Genomic DNA, 25,690 nt, shown 5'->3' on the forward strand with positions numbered 1-25,690 from the left:
GCATTCAGAGCACTGAAAAGGTTTATCCCCAGTGTGGGTTCTTCTATGCCGAGTGAGACTGTTTTTGTCAATGAAACATTTCTGGCAATCCGTACACTGATAAGGTTTTTCCCCAGTGTGGGTTTTCATATGCAGCATGAGATGGCTTTTTTCACTGAAACATTTCTGACATTCAGAGCACTGATAAGGTTTTTCCCCAGTGTGGGTTCTTGTATGCCGATTGAGACAGCTTTTTTCACTGAAACATTTGTGGCATTCAGTGCACTGATAACGTTTTTCCCCAGCGTGGATCTTTGTATGCCGTGTGAGACTACTTTTTACACTGAAACATATCTGGCATTCAGAGCACTGATAAGGTTTTTCCCCAGTGTGGGTTCTTGTATGCCGTGCGAGAGTGCTTTGATCACTGAAACATTTCTGGCATTCAGAGCACTGATAAGGTTTTTCCACAGCGTGGGTTATTACATGTCGAGAAAGACTTTGTTTGTTACAAAAACTTTCCTGGCATTCAGAGCACTGATAAGGTTTTTCCCCAGAGTGGACTCTCATATGTTCAGCGAAATAAGATTTACGGCAGAAACTTTTTGGGCATTCAGAGCACAGGTAAGGTTTTTCCACAGAGTGGGTTAATGCATGTCGATATAAACTCGGTTTGATACTAAACCTTTTCTGGCATTCAGAGCACTCATAAGGTTTTTCCCCAGTGTGGATCCTCATATGCTCAGTGAGATAAGATTTACGGCTGAAACTTTTTTGGCATACAAAGCACTGAGAGAGTTTTTTCCCAGGGTGCATTCTGTCAAATTCTGTGAGATGAGATTTATGCCTGTATCTTTTTTGGCACAGGTATCTTTATTCCCCAACTTCGGTTATTTTGCCTTGATTGAGGCGGGCTTGAACACTGAATTTGTTCTCACAGCCCGTGTTTTTATAAGGTGTATTCCTAGAGTTAATATCTCTATGTTTAGTTTTCTCTTGCTTATATGCCACGGTAAAAGTTAACCCGATTTTACAGTCAGGCTTGTTTAGATAATGTTCAGCATTTATCTCTAAAAGAAATTGTGTGTAATCTTCTCAACACTTAAATTGAGCAAGAAATGTGGGGAAGCAGCCCTATAACACCTGTTGAAATGTTTCTAGCAGATAATAGTCTTTAGGTTATAGTCTCTCCGGCAGCAACTTATTTTGTGACTGAAGTTTTTCTCAAATCTATTTGTATAGGTTCTTAGCAATGAAGTGATAAGGTGTTAGTCTGATATTTAATGATTAAACTGATAAGCACCTTTTTGCACTGACATAATGGCAGTAACTGAGGGTGTTAGAACGTGCACAGTACTTTTGTGGATCATCAGTCACAGAACATCATTTCCTTTTACCCTTTCTATGTTTGGTGTAAGGTTAAGGTTTGTAGTTATGAAGACGAGGTTTTATTTACATCAGATATAGCACAATGGTGCTCATTTAATCCATTTTTATATTTAACAGTTTAACATATCATCCTGCACAACAGATAATGTTGAGGCAATTTACATAGAATTACAGAACAGTACACAATAAAAAGGAAACAATCTGAGATGGTCATAGACACAATAAAGTGGTGAATTTTTAAGGTTTTTGCAAGAGTGAGCAGAGTGGGTCGTGGTGTTCTATCCAGAGGCAGATAGTCTCAAACTTGCGTAACTGGTTAAAAACGGTTGTCGAACAAAGGTGATTTTCAGCTTCGGAGTCTTCTTTCAGTGTCTTTTCTTTGATGGTATGCAGAAGAAACCTTTTCTTATAACTTTCTTTTATGCAGTGTGTGCTTCCTCTCTGGAATTACACGACGCTTTAGATGAACGTTATTCTGTGCACAGATATGACTTTGCTCTGGGTTAATGAAATGCAAAATGAGAGACTTGGCTTACAGGTATAGTACTTTCCTCAGCTCCCTCTTCCTCACCACACCTAGATTTTGGAAATTGTTTAAACGTAGAATGATGGATGTCCTTCAGTTTTTCAAAATAACCCTTCTTATGGCACTGACATTCAGTTGCCCGGTGCTAAATCCTGCTTTCTTCGTCCATAATTTCAATCACCTATAGTAATAAAATTAAATAGTTAATACATGTAAATTTCCAAAAATAATATTTACAAGCCAAATCAATGCAGAATTTTGAAAATGTTGAGCTGTTTTTCAGACAGAGCAGAGTGTAGAATGGTAGCCTGAAAGTACGTGGATGTAGGAGTGAGGATTTGTAGAATTTTCAACATTTTATTAAGTTCACAAAGGATACATGTACCCTATGGACTTGTAACATAGAATCCCAAAGGCAGAAATTAAAGTCATATGGACTGGTACCAAACAGATATTTAAAAAAGAATACTATTAATTCATTTTTAATGTAGATTTCTGGTACGGGAATTTCCCCTCCACGGACAACAGTCATTTTCCCCTGTCCTGAGTTACCACCTACTTGTATCTGGTAGCCTGACTTTTGAGTTTTTGCGTGCGGCAGAGGACAATCTGTTGTGTGCTGCGAGGACTATGCCTAGACCATTCCCTCAACTATGGTCCAGAGTATGAATCAAGGGAAAGGAAATTAAGGCGTACTTTCATGTGTTCACTTTATTCCACCTGATTATCAGTTGTTAGGTTTTTCTGCTCCTGGATTTACTGGGTGCAGAAAAACAGGACACCATTGTTTTCCAGACAGGAAAATTAGACTGAAAAGACGCACAAGACTCTGGGTGCAGCAGAAGCAGCCAAGACGTATGCAGTTTTTTTTACTAACTGGGGGAAACACACAATTCTTCCCTCTGTTAGAAAATGCTTTCCTCTTCCCTCCCTTGCTTCACCATTCTCCCCCCAACCAACCACATGCATATATATACCACCTGCTTAAAACACTTTGTTAATAAAAGCAGAAACACACTATGAAATAGTGAATGGCATGTGGTTTGACAGGCAGAAGAATCTGTTCCTCGTGGCAACTACCCAGTTCATAGCATCAAACTTGTGACTGCACGTTACTGGGGTAAATCTACCACAAAGTAAAAAAAAATACGTGTAATTTTTCTGCCACCCCAGTACTGTGCAACTTCTAACAAGTGACTATGAGAGATCTTGGACCCGTCCTGTGACCTGGAGGGTCACACTAAGTGTGCCCTCATTTATGGCAGAGGACTGTCATGGGTTTAACAGCTAGAGCGGTGGTGGCAATGCACCCTGTTGTAAGAATCAATAGCCTGATGAGATCTTTGCATCATGGTCAGTGGAGTGGCTTTCTACTGACACACCCATGCAATGCTCCATTTCTATGCCTGTGCCCAGACTTTTCGTTAACATCAAGTGCGTATTTAAGGTGTTGGTGTGCGTAACATAAATGTAATGTGCGAGTGCGACAGAGTAAACTGCATCTCCTGCCTGCCAGTTGTGTATACAAGTGGGACCATCTATCCCTCTCTTATATCCTCATTCAAAGTCCTCTGTAACCAAGGAATAATGTGCTCTACAAAGTACTCAGGTGCCTGCTGTGCCACCAGGGATGGTGTCAGCCTGACAGTCTATCTAAGTTGAAGGGACATCACCTGCAGGCTGAATTACTTAATGGAGAAGCTGTGTACCTGTCCTAAAGAGCCTAGAAGTCTGCCTAGAAGCCTGCCTGTCTGGTAAGAAAGGGAAGGGAGGGTGACTATCCATCCGGAGTACAAGGCTGTCCTGGAAGAAGCAAGGTCTGACACATCCCCGGTATCTGTAGGGCGGGCCGGAAAGCCATCCAGCAGGGCCAGCTAATCTGAGGGACAACCCCCCGCCCCAAGACTCTCCCAACAGTTCAAGGCAGAAAATAAAACTCTACGACAACATGATTGTTGAGGGCCAGTTGGACATTTGTGTGCTGCCAACTGGCCATTCATGGTTGCATTAGCCAAATTCCTAACACAACGGGGTCTGAATTTACTGACTTCCAGGAGAGCCTGTGTTGGGCTTTTAGCTGCTGAATTTCTGACTACTCTGTGTCAAAGGCCCATGAGGGACAACAACTACTCCAGTGTCGAACACGCCGGCCACAGTGTGGGCTCAATTGCTGACGGTTGGGCCTCCAGAGGGGCTGCACTTACCAACAGGCCAGGTGTGACTGCTACCTTGGGACTGCTGATCTTCAGGCAAAGGCAAAGAAAAGACAGAGTGGGTGCCCTACTGTATGCAGTACTACATCCAGGACAAAAGCTTGCTGGTGGGTCACTGCTCTCTCGAGTCCATTCAAGTGTCAGGAAACAGGAAAGAGACCCAGACATGATTGACTCATCCTGTGAAAGGGTAAGACGCTTACGACAGAGCATACACGCATTGGGGTGACTGGAGTGCCAGAACTGCACCTATACTATATTCATGATACTCCTAAATGCCCCTAGAGGGGAAGAGGATATCAGAACCGGATGCACCTGTCTGCCGCACATGGTAGTCTGGCATGTCTGGTAGTCTGACTATCTTTTCACCCAGACTGTCCATAAAGATGATTTTAGCGCCGCTACACACATAGCAGGGTCGATCTCAGACTATTCGCTGGTGGAGTTGCAACTCGATGGTCCGGTTGTGGCCTTCATGCTACCCCCAAGGGTTGATACGTGATATTTAAAAGACAAGACGTTCAAAGCTCATATGAGAGATGGAGCAGACTTCTATTTTAAGGACAAAAGGAGGCCTGTTGAATCAGCTTGCGTGCTACAGGATGAATTCAAGGCAGTGATTCGAGGCCAGACACAAGCCTTGATTGGGGGAATGCAGAAGGAACGTAAATTGAATGGCGAGGCTCAGGACAGGGAATGTGCTTGGCATGTGGGGAATCAGTTTCTACCCCATTACACCGTCTACTGAAGCAGCACACATTACGCACTAATGAAAAATAGCGTGCACTCATACGCTGGCTACCCAGCATTGTCTCTATGATGTCGGTGATAAAGCCAATGAGTTGCTTGCATGGTTAGAGAGACAAGACAAAGGACGGTACTGGATCCTTGAGGACACTGACAACAAGGGGACGGAAATACTTCCTGAAAGACCTGACCTCGCCAATGCCAACGAATGAGGACCGAGACGCACTAGACCAAGAACAGACAGTAGACTAAATAAATAAGACAATAAGAACCTTGCAAACAGGGCAAGCGACGGGGCCTAATGAGCTCCCCTTAGAATTATATAAATTCCTGATGGATAAAATCAGGGAATGCCTTTGGAGGAGGTTTAAGACTGCCTGAAAATAAGGGTGTCTCCCAGAGGACCAAAGAACGTCTGAGGTGGTGGTCATCCCAAAAAAGGACGAACCAGCAACTGAGTGGGGGTCTTATATACCTATCTCCCTGCCTAATTTTGAGACTAAGGTCCTTGCATTGGCCCTGGCGATCTGCCTGCAGACAGTAATTGCATCAGCACGACTCATCCTGGACATCCCCCGTCGCAGCCACATCTCCGGACACCTGAGAGACCTGCACTGGCTCCCGGTCAACAAGAGAATCACCTTCCGTCTCCTCACCCACGCACACAAAGCCCTACACGACCAAGGCCCCGGATACCTCAACAGCCGCCTCAACTTCTACGCTCCCACACGCCAGCTTCGATCGGCCGGCCACGCCCTCGCCGCCGTCCCCCGCGTCCGAAGAGCCACCAGAGGGGGAAGGTCCTTCTCCTACCTGGCCGCCAAGACTTGGAATTCCCTCCCGACCCACCTCCGCCTAACCCAGGACCACCTCGCCTTCAGGAAGCAGCTCAAGACCTGGCTGTTCGAGCAGTAGCGGACCCCCCCCCCCCTAGCGCCTTGAGACCCTCCGGGTGAGTAGTGCGCTATATAAATGCTGTGATTGATTGATTGATCCTGATCAATCAGGCTTTATGCCACACCAGGGAACACGCTTAAATCTCCGACACCTTAATGGAGTATCTCATGCAACAGGGGATTCCTTTGCTGAACCAGTGCCGCTGCTGTCAAGCTCTTGTATGTGGCCCCTCTAGCTTGCATGCGCGTCAATAATACAGTCTCCTGAGTCTTTGCCCTCCGACAGGCATGCTCCTTGTCTCCTATGCTCTTCACACATGCATGGGTTCGCCAGGACCTCTCATATGAGGTATTCCAGTTGATCAGGAGTGGGATGAGAGAATCTCCCTCTACGCTGACCTTTTGCTATATGACACGTAACAAGTCTTCTTGAGTAAACAAATTCTACAAATTTTTCACATATTTGGAGATCATTCAGGAGATCAATTGAAAGAAGTCCTTAATATTCCTGCTGGTGGCAGGGACCCTGCGGCTGCACTCTAGGTGCACAGTTAGGGTGGCACTACATGGCTTCAAATATTTGAGCATGTTTATTAGAAGAGCGCCACAGGCAGGAACGTAGTCCCAAAATTAGACCGGCTTCGCAGGGATGCCCCACACTTGCGGGCGCTCCCGCTTTCCTTACTGGGCCGGTTGGCCCTAATTAAAGTGATGACCCTCCAGGGTCTCCTGCACATCGTGTAAAAAACTTCCTTTAAGTTCCCACCAGACTATTTTTTCAAAAGGTAGACTGAGAACTTCGGCTCCTGTTGTGGGATGGTGGCACTTCACACTGAGTAAGTTGCAGAGGGGAGTTTATTAGGGTGGACTGGCGGTCCGGAGCATTCTTAAGTATTACTGGGCCACGCAGCTGGTGGCAGTCAGCAACTGGGTTTTTATGGACCGTGAGGATCCTGCTTACTGGGTAGATAGATTGGCCATGGGCAAGAGAGGTTACCCCACCCTGGTGCTGTATCGAAGAAAGTATGAGTGCACCCTACCTACTCACACCCAAACATTGGTAAAGGTGTGGAGAGAGGCTACCAAGTATTTAGGCTGAGAAGGTAAGCTGACTGAAATTACTCCACTGTATGATGGTGATCTCTTAAGTGCAGTGGGAGGATGGCAGGGCTTCACAAAATGGGGATTGATTAGCTTAGAACGGCCGGGCGATGTGTGGGGGGACAGGCGCTTGTGTCCTTCACGACCCTACAACAAAAGTATAAATTAGGTGAATAAAAACGGTTCTGACATTTCGGATGAGTCACGCTCTGCAAGGTCACATCTGTGTAGGGGAGCAGTTGCTTGATGCATCCCCCGACTGAAAAAGCAATCTCACCCATCTTTAAGAAGTTGATCTACAATTCTCTGGATGCCTTGGGGACACGGAGAGCTGTGCGGGAGAGGGATCTAGGCACGCTTGGCGATGGTGATTGGGTTACGGCCATTCAGGGTGCCAGGGAGGTGGCAATTAGAATTTATTTTTGTCTAATTTAACTACAGATACTGATACTGCCAAATCAATGACCCTGTTTACATTAAATGGCAGCTTGAATTCAGAGCTCAATAATAGACTTGATTGAAAAAATGACCAGCACACTGTTTATCTTGCCAAGACACAGGTACTTTTTTTAATTCTTTTTGTTGAACTAGTCCTCAATCGATGGTGTTGACACCGAAAATACGGTGCACATTAGTGAAAGTTATTAGACCAAAAACAAAACGTCTGCAAATATAGAGTGAGTAACATAGCTTGGCTTGTCTTGACACTCCCTGGCCAAATCCCACTACATAAAACTAGATTGCCCTTTATCGAAGGCAGGTAGTCCTCCCAAGGTTCTGGAGGTCGCTGGGCTGCAAGACGACTTGCCTTTTGGTTCAGGATCATCCAGGGATGCAGACAGGCCAGTAGGACTGGGACCAAGTCCATAGTTCTCTACAGAGCCTCACCAGCAGAGAAGGCCGCAGAGCCCGGCTCTTCTTAGGTCGCCAAGAACTGAAATTCAGGGTCTGGGGATGCCACCTAAAATCTTGATTTAAGGGTGTTACAAGGGAGTGACAGGTAGAGGCTAATGGGCCCCTTTCCTGGGGTGTCTATACCCTCTATCATGCCCACCTCCTGTGGAAAGGGGACACAGTCCTAGCCCTGATTGAATAAGTCCCATCATCTTCAAGATGGTGGGCACTACAAAGTGTGCCTCACCTCGCCTCCAGCACCTGAGGGGCGGAGTTGGCAGAGGGGGGCCGCACCTCCTGCTCTATCTAAGATTTCCCACCTGTCCTTGCACCTAAAAGGGGGTGAGGCCAGGAAGATAGCTTGCTCCCTCTAACAGAAGAGGCTGGGGTTGAACACCTCCACCCAGGAAAGGCATTGTTCTCGACCTCAAAGTGTGCAGGCACTCTCCCCATGAGGACAGGATACTGTCTGGTGGTAGCAGGCTGGCTCAGGCCAGTCGATGATCACACTAAGGATTGGTAGATCTTAGGGGACCCATCTAAGGGGCACTCTGTGTGTAATTTTTAATAAATCGGACACTGCAATCAATGCAATTTTAATATGCTGAGATGTTTGGTATCAAATATCCCATATTTCAGAGAAACCTTCATGAGGCTGGTGAACTCGTAATGACAAGTGTCCAGCCAATGTGCTTACTATAGAGCTTGCCTGGTCACTTGCAATATCCAGGAATCAACAAGGACATTGAAGGAGGTATCCCTAAAGCAGCATGCACTATAAGGCCTGCTAGAGGGGTGTCTACCTATATCTCAGACAGTCCCTATGGGCATCGCATACAGGGATGTGTGGCATGTCGACTCTTCAGTTTTGTCTGCACCAAGACACGCAGCTGCAGTGGCAGTGTGTATGAATGTATGTATGTATGTGCTTGGTGAGGGGTCCCTTAGGGTGGCATAATTTGTGCTGCAGTCTTTAGAGACCCTCTTAAACAACAAGGCCCTTGGTACCAGAGGTATCTTTTACAAGGGACTTATAAGTGAGCTAATGGGGTGACAACCGTGGAAACGACAGGTACACTTAAGGGAAGGAGATCGGGCTCAGGGGACCTGGTTGGCAGGGACCCTGTGCACTTCCAGTAAATACTATATCATTTTCCAGGTAAAAAGGGAAGGCTAACCATGTCCAAAACAGGCCCTTTCCTACATTGAGACATATTTCCTAGGACAGCCGAAACTCTACAGCAGGTCTTGCTCACAGTCCTTATACTGTGACTGCCACTACTGGACATTAATCTTGAACTGTTAAAGCAGGGCCAGGATCTGTACAGGAGCCAATGAACAGGTTGGCAACTCACCAGATAACAGAAGTCTTTTGTCTTCACACGTACTCAGAGAGAACAATGTCATCCCATATATTGCAGGAGAAAGAGGCCACAACCCTCAGTGAAACACTCACTGCTCAGATGTGATTCGTTAATAAGAATAAAATTAACATAATGCGTCCCTGGGGACCACACAGATACACCGTTCCTACAAGTACCATAAATGCTTGGGGTCCCGCAGGTAAACCTAACAGTGCTACAAAGGCTTAGGGGTCCTACAGGTAAACCTTTCCTAACCCAGGCTACAAATGCTATGTGCTCACTGCAGCAGGACTGGGCGTTCTAGGGGCGCAATTAAGTTGCTTGGCATTTATCTACCCTTAGCTAAGCCACGTGATAAATGCAGTAGATCAGGATGATTCTCCTCGATCAGAAGTAGCTCTCACTATTGAAAAGGGTAAGACCCTGGTATAACACAAACACAGACATGCGGTTAGGATCTGTAGTAAACTATTCATTTATGTATATGTAGGATTAGATTGCATTGCAGGTTAATTCTTATTTCACTATTTTCCGCACACAACATACAACATACATTCCTCACAAGCGCCCCCTGATGAAGGGAGAACCCCCAAAATGAATTGGGAAGACTAAATTTGAATTTACTTGAGGATCAGTGGATTTTGAAACTGATTCTATGAGAATAAATATGCTTAAACTGGAATACAGGTGGATTTGCTTCCAAGGGAAGGAGACATTGATGCACTTTTACGGGTACAAGCTGTGGAGCAGGAGACACAGACCAGATCTAGTATGGGCTATATAAACAACTGTAGCCAAATACATCTCCCTTCTGGCACGCGATGAGTGGATTACATAAATACTACAATAATGAATGAAAAACACACGGCATGCATAGACAAGGTTTGCTATGCAACCTCTGGACTCCTGTAAACCTAAACAAACACCAGTAATCAGACACTAGGGACATCACCTGAAGCTCCTAAGATTCTCCTTTTGTTTGGTATCTTGTTTTTGGAAGGTGGGTTTTTAGGATAAGCTATTTTTAGGCGTGTCTTCTTTTATTCCAGGATGGGGATTAGTTTTAGAATTGTCAGCTTTATACTCTGCATACCAAGGCAGTACATAAAATGCAGCCTGCATACAACAATCCATGGCTGTATCCCATAAAACATCCTTACCTTTTAACAAAAAGAACCCAAGACCTTCTGGACTTTATTCAGTTAACCAGACGCATCTCCCAGTCGATTGACATTAGTTATAGGACTCAGCGTTAAGGAACAGAAATGCCTCACAGTAGCCAACAATCTAGCACCTAAAAAAAGAGCGCAATAAAGGTGTCTGGTCTCTGTCACAAGGGTTGGTAATTAAATGCCACTCTAGATTTTTACATAGTGACTTTTCCGGGCTCAGCTCTGTAGGATAGCAAAGGGCGCCAGTCCTTTGTTTATTATTAGAATGCGTTCTAAAAGGAGCAATGTTATCAAAGGCAAAATTTAAAGCCTTAAACCAGTCCGCTAAGGTGTGGTTTATGTTGTGTTCCTTTGAGGTTACATAGAAATCCAATTTTTCAGCGATAGGAGTAATGCGCTGACATTTTCAAGAGACTCTTTTGCTCAGGTCTTGTTTCTCAGGCAACCCAGCTTTAGGTATTTGAAAGAAGAGTACTGAGTGGTCAGTCCACGTCAAAGGCATGGGCTTCACAAGTCAGTGCAGTAGACGTGGTGAAGATTAAGTCCAAGATTGTGGCGCGCCGAGTGAGTGGAGCCTGTAATCTTTTGTTGCAGTCCTCAAGTCTTTAAGTCTGATAATAGTTTTGCTACTTCCATATCTAAAAAATCTTCTACACCATAATTAAAATCCCCAAGCAGGAGAAATGTTTGTGATGACTACACATAAGTCGCTAAATAAAATAGTCAGGTTCCAAACAACTAGTCTGCTAATTTGCCCCTACAGCTCTGGATGTGGGGCTTGAAAGACTTACTCTGCTCAATCGGGGAAGTCCTCCTGCAGACCGGGATATCAAAAAGATACAGCACAGTCTATAAAAAACATAAAGATGGTATATACAATAAAAACAGAAGCAGCCAAGTTTTTGTCTTTAAATTTAAAAGTATTAAGAAGTACTAATGCTCTGTTTTCACTTGCCTGCAAGGTCCGCTGTGTATTCCTTATATATTTCTCTGAGAGAAAGCATGAGTGACTGTGCAAAAGGGCTATAGATTTGTTACCACAAATCCTAGATGGAGACGGGGTAGTCATGTTCAGTGGCTGCCAAAACCATTTTCTACCTTTCTAGGTTTAGGGATGCTTATAGTTTTGTTGCTTGCTGTTGCATTATTTTTCTGCTTTACTGAGTGTGTTATACAAATTTTTTTTCTGCACTTGTACTTTGAGGGGATGTTCCTGCCCGGGTGGCCATTTTGTTCGGCCACATTCTCCCTCCGGGCAGTGCTCTAGTTGCTGCAAGCGTCCTGCCTAACCCCTACTCAAGGCCCTAGATCGGACGCGTGCAGCTCGCTTAATCTTCCCAATGGCCCCCAGCGCCGGGATGCCTCCAGGTAGCTGTGCGCTTTACAAATACTGGATTTACAAGTTACTATTTATTTTACGCAATGTTTCTTACTGAAACATGGCTGCACATGAGCTCTGGCCCTGATGTAGCTGCAGCTTTACTGTTTAACTATGCTATAGTCAGGAAAGGCAGGGACTCCAAGACAGATGGTGGCATTGCTATAATTTATAAAATGTCCTACATGTGCAAATTTAAAGACCTGCCATTTACGAGCTGTGAGGCAGCTTTATTTAAGCTTGCCCTGACCCCTAAGTTCACCTTCTCAGGCATACTAGTTTATCGTCCCCCTGGGCCATCCGGTCCATGGGCTTCATCCTTTCCTGACCTAATAACCCCTTTTCTCTTAAATGCCACCAACTTCTCCATCTTGGCGACCTTAACTTACGTTTGGATGACTCTGCATGTACTAATAGCGCTACTTTTATCTGGCAGCATTGAATAGTGCACTTTGCAACTCCGGTCCCATTCATGTGGCCGACCACCTACTCGACCCTATTTTCTCCAGTTTATCCAACATTCAAAGCCCACCAGCTCTTCCCTAATGTTGGTCTGATCACTTTGCGATCGGCTTGGTTTCGAGATCTCAGTGAACTCACCTGTAGCCGCACCTAGCATCAGGAAACCAACTATGAACTGGGGAAAACTGAACATTGAAGCTCTCAATAAGATTCTGTCTTCCAATGTCCTATCACAAAACAAATGTCTGTCACTCTTTCGGGTGTCGTCCAAAAGTGGCTTTTACATGCCATTGATCCCTGTCTTCCACCCTCTATTAAGAAGGTGAACAACCACCGCCCCCTGCCCCTTGGTTCACTGAGAATTTAAAAACAGAGAAAATCAAATGCAAAGCTTTGGAAGGACGCTGATGGAGGAACTATGCGCCTGACAACAAACTTGCATATAAAAGGGAAAAAAGAGAATACCACACTCTCTGTAAGTCAGCTCGTGCTGAATATGTCTCTTCGACCATCTCTAGTGCGCTGAATTGTTCCAAGACATTATTTAAAATGGTCAAAGAACTTTCTGGATCTGAAACTTAATCTACTCCCCCTTACCTGAATGGTTTACAATGTGAAGACGTAGAGAAATTCTTCCTCCATAAAGTGGAGAAAATATACTCTGAAATGAAGGGCATAAAACCAGGTACCCCCCTTCAGCAAGCACCTACATCCCCACAAGCAGCCAGAACCATCTCTCACAGAGACAACAGGATCGCTGAATCCACTAATAAACTGGAAATGTGGGCTCCATTAGATATGAACTCCCTTATACGACTCATAGCCAATATTAAATCTGGCTCACCCTGTGACCCTCTTCCGATCTCGGTGCTCCAGCAGATTGAGTCGCTTTCACTCACAATAATCATGGAACTCTTGAATGCCACCTTACAGGAGGCAATGGTTCCCCGAGAGTGGAAACATGCAATGGTGCTTCCTCTTCTGAAGAAGGCTAACTACCGGCCTATTTCATTGCTCCCTGCAAAAAGAACAATGGATGGACAGAATGCAGAACAATGTCATATATTCAGCCATGTTTTAATGTATAAATATCTCTAAAATCAGCCTTATATAGATCCCAATTCTAGTTACATCATTATAAAAACTGTATAGGATCTGACAATAGTAGCCTATATATGTAGACAATAAGTCACATATCTAATGAAGGCATGCACACAATAACTATGTATATCCAAATGACAACTGTGCTTTTTATCACAATGAAATAATAATAATAAAATAATTTTGTATCATGCTTCCTGTCTCACTATAGTCTGTGCTGTCACTAGTCCGTCTATGTCCATGGTTTTCAAACACTAGTTCCTAATTTCTTTCTTTCAAACAATATATTCACCCCAGTACAGCGATCTGGCCTTAAATCCATCGTTTTATTCCTCACTATCCCATTCTAGTTTGGACCCAGCCGTATGGAAATCAGTCTTGAACCTGCACCCAATGGGAAAAGTCGAGCCCGAACTGCCAGGACAGGTCCTCCCTGGAATGGAAACAAGCATCCTAGGACCGGTGTCCAGCTTTCAGCCCCCATCAGCCAGGATAGCTTGACTCCAGTGGCATGGAGAGCAACGGGACCAACGTCTCGGTATACCTGTCACACTCGGGGTGACAAATGCAAAAAGAACAATTAATGGACAGAACGCACAACAATGTCATACATTCACCCCAGTACAGCGATCTGGGCCTAAATCCATAGTTTTTTTGCTCACCATGCCATTCCAGTTTGGACCCAGCCATATGTAAATTTGTCTGACCCTGCAACCAATGGGAACAGTCCAGCCCGAACTGCCAGGCCGGTCCTCCCTGTACTGGAAACAAGCATCCATCAGCCAGGATAGCTTGACTCCAGTGGCATGGAGAGCAGTGACCAATGTTTGGGCATACCCGTCCCACTTGGGGTGACAAATGCAAAAAGAACAATTGATGGACAGAATGCATAACAATGTCTTACATTCACCCCAGTACAGCGATCTGTGCCTAAATCCATCGTTTTTTTGCTCACCATCCCATTCCAGTTTAGATCCAGCCATATGCAAATCAGTCTTGACCCTGCACACAATGGGAACAGTCCCGTTCTGAATTCCGTCCATCAATTGTGTGTCTTTTGCTTTCTCGCCCTAAGTGCGCCGGGTATGCCCAGAAGCGGTTCCAGGCTCACTGTGCCACTGGAATCAAGCTATCCTGGCTGATGGGGGTTGAAAGCCCAAAACCGGTCCTAGGATACTTGTTTCTGGTCCAGGGAGGACATGACTTGGCCTCCCATGAGGCACAGAGTCAAGACTGATTTGCATATGGCCAGGTCTAAACTGGGGTGGCATGGTGAGCAAAAGAATGATGGATTTAACCCAGAACTCTTGACTGGGGGGTGAATGTTTTGATTTGTTCTGCATTCCATCCATCAATTGTGTGTCTTTTGCTTTTTCGCCCTAAGTGCGCTGGTAGTATGCCTATGCCTAGACATGGGTCCCAGGCTCAATGTGGCAGTGGAATCAAGCTATCCTGGCTGATGGGGGTTGAAAGTCCAAAACCGGTCCTAGGATGCTTGTTTCCGGTCCAGGGAGGACCTGGCTTGGCAGTTCAGACTGGACTGTTCCCATGATGCACAGGGTCAAGACTGATTTGCATATGGCCAGGTCTAAACTGGGGTGGCATGGTGAGCAAAAGAATGATGGATTTAACCCAGATCTCTTGACTGGGGGTGAACGTTTTGATTTGTTCTGCATTCCGTCCATCAATTGTGTGTCTTTGTTTTTTATTTCATTGCTCCTGGCCTTCTTGAAAATCCCAGAAAGATACATTAATTCACAGCTATCTCAGTTTGTCGAGTCACAACATTTTGTACACTCATCTCAGTCGGGCTTTAGAGCCAGCTTTTCAACTGAAACTACCCTTCTTGGAGTTACGGAAAGGCTGCAACATCGTTTATATTCTGGAGACACGATGGCCCTCATATTACTTGATTTGAGAGCAGCTTTCGGCACAGTGTCTGACACCGTGTTAGTGAAAGCCTTAAGATCTTTGGGTGTTACCAGGCCGGCACTCAACTGGCTTATCTCTTTTCTCACCGACTGAACGTTCCAGGTCTTCGCCCCAACGGCCAGTTCTGTTACTCATTCCTCTCCCTGCGGGGAACCCTATGGCTCCATTCTTAGCCCTTTGTTATTTAACATGAGTGTCAGACCTCTGGCTGACATTGCAGAGGAGGCGGGCTGACCCTGTTCTCCTATGCTGACGACACCCAGATAGTCTTCTCTCTCTCTATGGAGAGGGTGTCTGAGACATCTGCTCTCCAGGTGGGGTTGAGTAAAATTGCATACTGGATGCAGGCCAATTTTCTCAAACTCAGTGGAGAGAAAACTAAGGTCCTGATTCTGGGGAAGAATAAAAAACTTTGGGGTCCCTAAAACTAGCCTACTGAAAAACTTCTTTTTACATAATTATATTTTCATTTTATATAATGAAAACGTAGCTGAAATAACACCTGTACTTCACTTGATAACTTATCCCCGATTCTCCTGCACTTAGAAGCATGATCACAGTGCACGCACTCTTCAGCAATCACCATCACTGGGAAGAGATCGGCTCAACCAATCAGCACGTGCTCTTCAGTCATCACTGTGAATAGATCGGCTCAACCAATCAGCACGTGCTCTTCAGTCATCACTGTGAAGAGATCGGCTCAACCAATCAGCACGTGCTCTTCAGTCATCACTGTGAAGAGATCGGCTCAACCAATCAGCACGTGCTCTTCAGCCATCACTGTGAAGAGATCGGCTCAACCAATCAGCATGCTTAGAATGCTGCCACTAATACTGTCATTTGTCTGCATTATAGGCCCTGTGAGAGTGAGAAGTATGGACATCGACCGGAAAGTAAGAGTGTGCCTATCTGGGTGTGGTATGATGAGGGAGAAAGGATATAAACTTGTTTTTAACATGCCGTCTGGCATTAACAGTTGTTAATTGTCTGTCCCCTCATTGCATTCCCTCGCCTTTGGCTCTTTCACTTAACAGCAGTTAACATCCTTTGCAGGGCGTTAATCTTGTTTGTTAGTGCCCTCAGAAGCAGGCGATAAGGCTTAAGGGATAAACTGTGATAAAAGCAAATCGAAAGTCCTCCCAAGAGGCTTGATACTATAGTCAGTTCTTTTCAGCCGTAAGGCACACTCATTCACACATTCAATGTACACTTATGTCACACATGCCTTCAGTCATTCCAAGGGGCCCTCGAAGGTAAGCTTTGTATCGCTTCTACATGGTACAGGAAGGTATGCCAATAATTTCTTGGGTATTTAAAAGAGACAAAGTTTCAGAGGATTAGGTGATTCTGGTCACACCTACACACCCATATCTAGGTGCTTCCAGGCGCTACAGCAGGGTCCAGTTATTTTATGTAGCCCTTAATACTGGCCTTCAGACAACAGTTCTCTGCATTCAGACAAATAAAGAAGCTAACACACAGGGAATAAACACCAAGGACGTCCAAAAATATATAAAAGCCTGCCCAGTGTGCGCACGACAAAAGTCCTCCCATTCATCCCCTTAAGGTCTTCTACAACCATTGCCCATACCTCTGCTTCCCTGGCATACTATCAATTTGGACTTCATCACAGATTTGCCTAAATCCCACAACTTCACTGCAATTTTAGTAGTTGTGGATCTTTTGTCTAAAATGGGGCACTTTATTCCCTTACAAAAACTACCAACAGCTACAGAATTTAGTGAAGTGTTCTGAAACCATATTGGAAAACTACATGGCCTTCCCAGTAAAATAATTTCCGACAGGGGCCCTCAATTTGTTTCAAAATTCTGGAGTCAGTTGTGCACACATTTAGGAATTGAAATAGCATTATCCTCCGCTTTTCACCCACAGACTGACGGCCAGACAGAAAAAGTTAATCAATACCTTGAACAAAGTCTACCGTGCCTAACCTCCATTATATCGGCTCATTGGGATGAGGTCCTACCATTGGCAGAGTTTTCATACAACAATAGCTATCATGCAGCTTTAGGCTGTTCCCCTTTCTTTTTTTATAACTGGCTTACATCCACGATCTATTCCTGCCATCCTTCCAGATTTATGCCTGCTGTGACCAAAAGATTAACAGAATTGCGGGAATTTGAAGAACAAGCCAAGCGTAGTTTAGCCAACAATAAACAAAAAGGTCAAATTATCAGTCGATAAACACAAAACACCAGCATCACCCTATAAAGTAGGGGATCTCGTCTGGTTATCAACCAGAAATATCCAGATTGAAGGCCCCAAGAAACTAAAACCTAGGTTCATTGGCCCCTTTCCCATAAATAACATTTTGAATCCAGTTTCAATGAGATTAACTTTGCCCTCGGAATATGCCAATCACCCAGTTTTTCGTGTATCTTTGCTCAAACCACATGATCCGGTGTAGTGACTGAGGTATTGGTGCTTTTTTGGCTCGGTTATGACCGTTGCCCACCACCATCTCAATATATGCTGCTGTCAATCGAACATGTATGGTGTTTTGTCCATTCCCGACCTTTATTTCACCTAGTTGGTATGGCTTGCCTATAGACTTTGACAGCTTTATGTCCCCTTATATGCTGCTTTTTGCTCTTTTTCGGGCCTAAAGTCCTATGCTCGAGCGATGCTATGTTCTTTTCTGACACCATCCTGCTAAGCCTCTTTAGGTGAAAGGCAATGTTTTAGTTTCAATGTGTTGTTCGCTAGTAGTGAACCAGCAAGCACCGGTTCTTGTCAGAGAAATGTACTCTCTTCGCGCTGGAGCCATAACAAAAGCTTGGCCAGCTGCTGTTGTGTGCCAGGTACGGAAAGGTACAGGAATCTCATGAGAACGGTAGGCGGGTTTTTCTAGAAGCTTCGAGAGAGAGCTACATTCTATATTAGTGAAAGCGGGTCCAAGTGAGGGTGAGAGGATTGTCTGGTGGTTTTGGCGGTCTGGTGAAGCATCACAGTGCAGACGTGCATTCGTGTTTGTGGAACAGAGAGTCCTGACCCAACCGAAGAGGGAAAGAGAGACGGACCTGTCTTCAGATTGCAGATGTCTAATAATATGGTGAGGTGTTCCATGTATGACTCATTTTATCTAATTATTCCTTTATTTTCAGGTTCTATATGTGTGTATGTATATTAATAAGTCATTTCTTTCTATGTCCTTTCATCATTGTGTGATAAAAGACCCCAATTTGCATTAATTCCATTTGTTTGTTGTCACTAAGAGAGAGTGTGGGTTCTTCTTAACCAGGTGCTGTAGTATAGAAGGAGGGGTGATTCCCTTCTTACAGGTAACTGATGATGGGAAGGTGTGCTGCTCATGATTAGGGATGACTACATGGGAGAATATATCATTTGTCCTTATTCTCTGTGGAGGAAGGTTGGGCCCCTTTTTTACCAAGTGCTTACAGAGGGATGTGCTAGTTCCCCTCTAATGAGTACTTGTAGATACGGAAGGGAAATCGGCTCCTAAGCAGGAATACCTAAATTGCTGGTAGACCAACCCAACATAGCGTAAGAGGTATGTACTGATTTTCACCGGAAGGTGTTGCTGATTCGCACCAGGGTGCGTTGCTCGTATAAGTGCGCGTTGAACGTCGGAAGACGTTGCTGACTTGATTTGATATTTGATTCGTCGGAAGACGTTGCTGATTTGATATTGATTCGTCGGAGGACGTTGCTGATTTGATATTGATTCGTCGGAAGACGTTGCTGATTTGATATCGATTCACACCAGGGTGCGTTGCTCGCGTAAGTGCGCGTTGATCGTCGGAAGACGTTGCTGACCTGATTTGATATTTGATTCTGATTCGTCGGAGGACGTTGCTATACATACCCTCTGAGCTTTGATCTATAGTATCTTTAGTTATTTATGTTACTCCTTTCTCAGATAGGTAGTCTGAATGTGGTGTTTTGTTGTTAGGCATTCTGGGAAGGGACTGTGATGAGTAATTACTTTATAGCTAACTAGCTGAAACACCAGAAAAGTAGGAAAATATCAGTCATTACATCAGTCCACATGAAAAGACAACCCTCCTCCACCTGTTGTAGTTGGAGAGAATATTGCATATGAAGAAAATCGGATTATAGATGCAAAACGTAAACATGGTCGATTACAGTATTTAATTAACTGGAAGGGTTATGATGCGTCAGAAAGATCCTGGAAACAGGAACACATGTACATACTACAAGATTGGTCAGATCTTTCCATGCCTTGCATCCGGAAAAACCCTGTCACATACGAAGACCTTTGGGGGGGCAGGAGGCATTTCCTGCATGTGTAAACGTTCTTGGCATGTACACGTGAATTACTTGGGAAAGATCTAAGGCCCAAATCACCTTCACATGCACACGTGAGAAAACCTGAGACCCAAAGCAATTTAAACCCCACCCACTTGGTTCCCGATGCTTCGCTTCGTGCCTAAACACTCACCTGCCTCCGGACCTTGGTGGCAGATCATCCGAAGCTCTTTAGCGCTCCACCCTGCTTCCTTCCCTGTCTTCACTCAGTGTCTTCGGCTGTGTTCTTGCTCCCCGGAGCACATTTCAGACATTCCTTCCTGTTTCTGAATTTCCGGCTCCAGATCCTCTCCCGGCACTGTTTCCGATTTCCTGCAAAAGAGAAAAGAAAAGAGAATCAACAAAGGGATGCCAAGCAACACCTCGCTCTGAATGGTAAAGCGTTAGCATGCTTGAACACATACCAGTAAGAATTTAAACTTTATGAAAACTGTGGCAGACCTCTTGACCTTCTATAAATCAAGAGAACGTTTTGAAACTCTTCCTGAAACAATCCAAGGACTTTAAGGACATTGAGTAAGTGAAGAATGTTAAAGTAAAACAGACATTTGTGTAAATACCTTGAGTCTGATTAGAAGACTGAAAGGAAACAGAGAGCTCGATTGTTGTTATTATTTATATATATTTAATGTGAAATTACGGAGCAAATATTGTAAAGGAAATCAGTAACTCTTGAGATAATTTGAGCAATCACAGATTATTAGTGCACCTGTAGTGTTTTTTTTGTTTATTCTTTCTTTTAGTTTCAAGAATCCTTTTGAGAAAAGGTCAAGGGTAATTCAGGTATACCTAATTAATAGTTCCAAAGCAGATGTTTGACCTAAAAAAGTGATTTAGGGTATTCAGATTAATCGGGTACATTTATCAGATTATACACGAGCTGAAAACTGAAGCCCAGTAACACTTTGCCTTTCTCGAGAGACATTCTACACGACTGAATTGTCAAGTCGGTCTACAAGAATCCAGAGTGTCTTCTCTTTTCTCTCATCCCTATTCCCCCCCTCCCCCAGGGTTCGATCAGGGCGGCAAGTGAATCCTATCCTTGCCTCACTGGTGGAGTTCAGAGGGAGTTTGGTAATAGCAGCATCAAGGAAGGAACAAACCGGAGTCCAGGTGGGTGAATTTGTGACACCCTGGGCCCCGTGGACCACCACCTCCCTGGGGCTTTGTACTCGTTCGGAGGGGGGCCGCGCAGCCCCCATTCTAGAGCCCTTGATGGCCTGGGGACCATCACACCCTCGGGCCAGCTGCAATGTCTCCTGCCATGCCATAGCAAACTCTGCTTTGCTTCTTGGAAGCAGCAGGAAACCTGCTCTCGCTTCCAAGAAGCAAAGCAGAATTGCTTTTGGGCAAGGGGAGCTGAATGTTAGGAGCTCCCCTTGCCCAAAAGCAATTCTGGCTCCCGCAGGAGGCGAGAAGCCGGCAGGGACCGTGGTGGGATTGGGGCTCCCCCTTAATTGAGGGTCGGCCCCCGGGAATGGGGTCCCTGGGGCCAGAAATGGCACGGGAGGGGGGCAACAAAGCCCCCTCCCCTTTAGTTTATTGATTTTTTTTATGGAAGGGCAGCCCTGGGGGATGTGGTCCCCGGGGCTAGAGGTGGCCCAGGGGAGTGAGGCCACGCTGCCCCCCTCTTGGCAAATTTTTTTAACACAAGGCCAGGTCCTGGGGTATTGCATCCCCGGGGTCAGAAGTGACCCAGGGGCATGGGGACTCCCTCCCTGAAACAAAAAATAATAAAACAAGGCCAGGCCCTAGGGGATGGGGTCCCCAGGGCCAATAGTGACCCAGGGAAGTGGGGCCACACGGCCTCCTTCCTGTTTTTTTTAAATGCTCAGGCCCTGGGAGGTGGAATCCCCAGGGCCCAAAAAATGTTAAGAGAAGGCGGGCCACACAGCCCCCTCCTAAAAAACGAAAAAGAAAACCGAAGCTGGAGCTCGCTGGAGGCCCGCCCCCTCCATGCATCACTTGAAAACACGCCTTCTGGCGCGTTTTGGGTTGGGGATGAAGTCCCCTCGCATCTTACGGGTCCTTAGGGGCCAACTAGCCCACCAGGTACCTCCAGCAAGCAGCACACAGTGGGATTGCTGAGAGGTTGTCCGAGGCCACGCCCTTTTTTAAACCACTTTGCAAACGCACCTTGTGGCGCATTGCTGATGGGGCAATGAGGTCCTGTTGTGCCCTGAGGCCCTCAGGACTAAAGTGAACTTCATCCCCTGAGCAGCAGTGCACCAGGAATCGAGTTTGCAGAATGGCGTAAAAAGGTGCTGTGGTCTTTGAACACTCTCAGCAAATCCAGCTGTATGGTACTTACTGGAGGAAACATGAGGGCTAGTTGGCCCCGAGGGACAGGGCACTGTCGAATTCAAACTCACAACATGTGATCATTGGCAGTGGTCTGCATTTTCTGAGACTCTGGCTTTACTGCCTCACGGATGAGTGATCCTATCCACTTTCCGTTACTCACTGACTCCAATGTGCTCCTCAGCCCTTACCTCTACGCTCAAAGATATCAATTTATAATAGGATCTTCCAGTTAAGCCATAGGCTAGTTAGTCAATTCTCTCTCTCTCAATCTTTGCATTCTCCATTTGTAGCTGCTTCGACTGCCTACTCCTTGGAGTGCAGCAAGTTGGCAATCAAAGTCTTGTATAGATCATGATTACTGGACAATTTATACTTCACAGATGTGCATGCAATTACTCCGTGGCATACTTTTTCCCTAAAACAGCAGTCTACAGACAGTATTTCCTTGTGAGAACTAGTTGGCACTGAAAGTCGATGTACCATTCTATTGTGAGTTAACTTCAAAACTGTTTATCCTGAATTTTTAAAATGGATCAATATTGCAGATTTTTCTTTATTCCCACAACCTACAAATGGTGTCATTGTTTTGATTTTCATTAGAAAATCCCCGTGCAAAAGATATTGTTACCTGCGCCTGGGTATAGTATTTATGAGAAAAAAATCTTTAACATCACAAATTCCTTCTCTGCTGCCTTCCTTCTCAGTCCACTTTACTTTCTCTCTTTACATGTCTCTCACAAATGTGTTCCCTCTTCTATCCTTTTCAGCCTCTCATTCCCTCACTAAAGTGGACCTTCATTGTCTTTATCTCTTACTTTCTCTTTCTAGCTTCTCACTTTCTTTCTCCCGTATTGGCTTACTATTTTCTTTTAACTCTCTTCATCTTTTTCAAAGCCTTTTTTTCTTTCAATGTTGTTTTTTTCTCACTCTTTTTCTTCTTGCTTTTACTTTTTATGTTTCACTGTCTGTTGTATTTTCGCTCTCTTGATTTTGTTCTCTTCTAGCTCTGCTGCTCTTTTTCTCCCTCTGTTCTTCTCTCATCCTCATTTTTGTCTCCTTTTAACTCTCTCTTTATTTTTGCCTTATTTGCTCTTCTTCTCAACCATTGTCTGCATCACCGTCTTTCTTTCTTCTTTTTCACTCTGTTCTCTGATACCTTTGGGTTTCCTCTAGCTCTCCATTCTCATCTTTCTCACTCTCCACCCTTCTTGCAGAGTGTGCACCTTTAAGCACTCTGATTAAGGGGGACATCATATCTGACAATCTCTGGCTGATATCCATCATCTCACAAATTCTAAATGCTAACCTTTGACTTTTTCACTCTATTCTATAATTCCTTTGATTTTGCAGTCACTTTCATGTTAATTTGTTTCTCTTTTGCTCTGGTTCTTACCCTATTTCATTCTCTCATGCTATTTCTCACTTAGTTTTCACATTCTCTTAGTCTATCTTTCGGTCTCTTTTGCTATTTTGGTCACACATAAGACTACCAGATTTTGAAAAAAACAAATAAACTGTACATTTCAAAAACTAAAAGAAGGATGACTATTTTACATCAACTGAGGGGTACGGGATAACAGTGCTTATCAACATCGAAATGCCAAGGAAGTAAATAAAATGCCATTTTAAAGACCGTTTCAAACCTACTAATTAAATTGCTTTCTGATAACAGAAACTAGCCAGTCCTCCTTTGAAATACATAAAAATGTGCCTCTTTCAGCTAGCCCTCTATGAAAACAGGGACACAAGACACATTTGTGGAAATTTGAAAAAACTGGGGTTGTCCTGGTAAATCCGGGGCACCTGGTCACCCTAATCTCACACACACACACTTCATAACCTTTGTTTCTCCTTTGCTGTTTATCGTTCTGTTTTTCTACAACATTCACTCTTTTTTATATCCCCATTTTCTCTCTTGCTTTGGTTTCTTATATATATTCTCTGCATATCAGGTTTCAGAGAGGCCCTTCCGGATCGCAGAGTTGAAAGGGTCTTATCTAATGTATGGTTCATACGAGGGGTGCCGTCCAGCAGATGGAGTCACATCAGGGCACATGACTGTACACAGCCCAGTGCAACCAACTCCCAGGGCACCGAAGTGCAAAATACTCCTAGGACAGAGCACATGGGCACATCTATTGTGGCACAAGGTCTGAAGAAGGGGTAAGAGCTGGGGCTGTGGCCAAGCCGGAGACCAAGATGGTCGCTCGGCTTTGAAGCTCCGCCGGCAGTCGTTGCAACAACGTGATTTCCTGCTATCCAGCGAGGCTACCGGGCAGGGTAAAGACGCCTAAATGCAGCGGAAGGGATCCTGATAAAAAGTCTCCCTGCGGCGCCATGAGAAAACCACCGCAACGGCAGAAATCGGCGACTCCAGGCGGATGGAAGATTTTCAAGATGGCGGCATCGACGATATGAGGAGACTCCGGGTGCCGCGGCGGAGGGACTGAACCAGCAGCTCGGGAGCTGTGAGTCACTGGGCCGTGGGCCAGAGCTTTGAGCGGCAACATTCTGGGCAAAGCGATGCTCAGTACTGGCGGGAGGTCCGTTTGACCTCCGGCGGTCCGAGCGAGGCACTCTTATGTCTGCGCTGATCGCGGGGGCGCACAGGGATGGTGCCTGTGATCGCTTCTCCGTCGACACCTGGTACATCATTTCCAAAGCGCCCTCGGGGATCTCCCCCCCCCCCCCGCATATGCACTCGCTCGGCTGCGGCCCACGCTGTTCTCGCCAACACTTCCCCCGCAAGGCTCCATTGTTGTAACGCTGCCTGGCATGGCTGTGCTGCTCCCGGAGCGAAAAACAGAATCCAAACCTCAGCAGTGTCTCCGCCCCAGCCACCAATATATGCTGCAGCAAACTTGAATCATTAACTGCCCACTGCACATTGCCTTGTCTCTTAACAACCTGGTCCGTGGAAGTACTGTGCCTGGACCAGTCGCCGAAATAACGTGCGCATTTTGGGCGTTCCCGAATCGACAGCCGCTGGTCGCATGGACACCTTGGTAGAAACAATCCTGATAGACTTGCTTGGTAGTGAAGTCTTCACTATGGGCTTTGTGATAGGACGCGCTAATAGATCACTAGGTCCAAGGCCCAATCCTGGATGCCCGCCCAGACCCATCACTGCCCGTGTCATGAACTTTAGGGATCGAGACACGGCCCTGCGTCTGGCACGAGAACGGGGTGAAACGGTATGGCAGGGCTCCAAGCTGTCCCTATACCCAGACTTTACAATCATGGTGTAGGAGGCCAGGCGGAAATACACTGGAGTTAAGGCAACACTCAGAAATCTAGGACTGAAATATGGTATGCTCTATCCAGCTCGGTTACGTGTTGAGATCAATGGGAGAGCCCGTGTCTTTGACAATCCTACGGAGGTGCAGGAGTTCTGTCACACTTACAAACTTAACACCAAACGCCCAGCTGAGGACAACAGACTTCCCCCTCCGCAGAGTGGTTCAGACGTCAGCATGGAACTATTCTCGGGATCTGGGCACAGCTGAACTGTTAATATGTCCTTCCTTTACATGGAGACTTTAATAAGTTGGGATTTCATTCAATCACTTTATAGTATAATTTTTTATTGCCAGGTAGCCGTAGGGGCGTTGCCACCACCCCTAATGGTGTTCACCTTATAATTGTTGTGTGAATTTAGTAAGTACTATTTATGGTTGTTTTTCAGCGATGCAGAGGAACTATTAGTACTGCACTGTTTTTGGATAGTAATGGTTTTGCCTCTCTGGTAGGGTGGGGAGGCTGGGTGCGGGGTGAGGGTGGGACATTGTTTAGCTACACTGAGATGTTCTTAGATACACACATGGATGTAACTGGCAAGTACGCACGGTTGATTTTCATTAAGCACTCATTTTTACCACCACCATGGCTCAGTTAGGGCGTAATTCTGTAGACTCAGAGGGG

General features: G+C 45.3%; 1 long non-coding RNA gene across 1 annotated transcript in view; it reads right to left on the minus strand.

Annotated features, from left to right (window-relative positions):
• Window positions 1-1,357: 1,357 nt before the first annotated feature.
• Window positions 1,358-25,690, minus strand: part of LOC144805456 (uncharacterized) — a 52,840-nt gene continuing 28,507 nt past the window's right edge. The window contains exons 2-3 of the long non-coding RNA XR_013605522.1: window positions 19,599-19,777; window positions 1,358-2,075 (exon numbers count right to left, since the gene is read on the minus strand). This is a non-coding gene — a long non-coding RNA (uncharacterized LOC144805456). The remainder of the gene's footprint in view (window positions 2,076-19,598; window positions 19,778-25,690) is intronic.

The sequence above is a fragment of the Lissotriton helveticus genome, assembly GCF_964261635.1.
Source record: "Lissotriton helveticus chromosome 1_1 unlocalized genomic scaffold, aLisHel1.1 SUPER_1_unloc_10, whole genome shotgun sequence".
In the NCBI taxonomy this organism is placed as follows: Eukaryota; Metazoa; Chordata; class Amphibia; order Caudata; family Salamandridae; genus Lissotriton; species Lissotriton helveticus.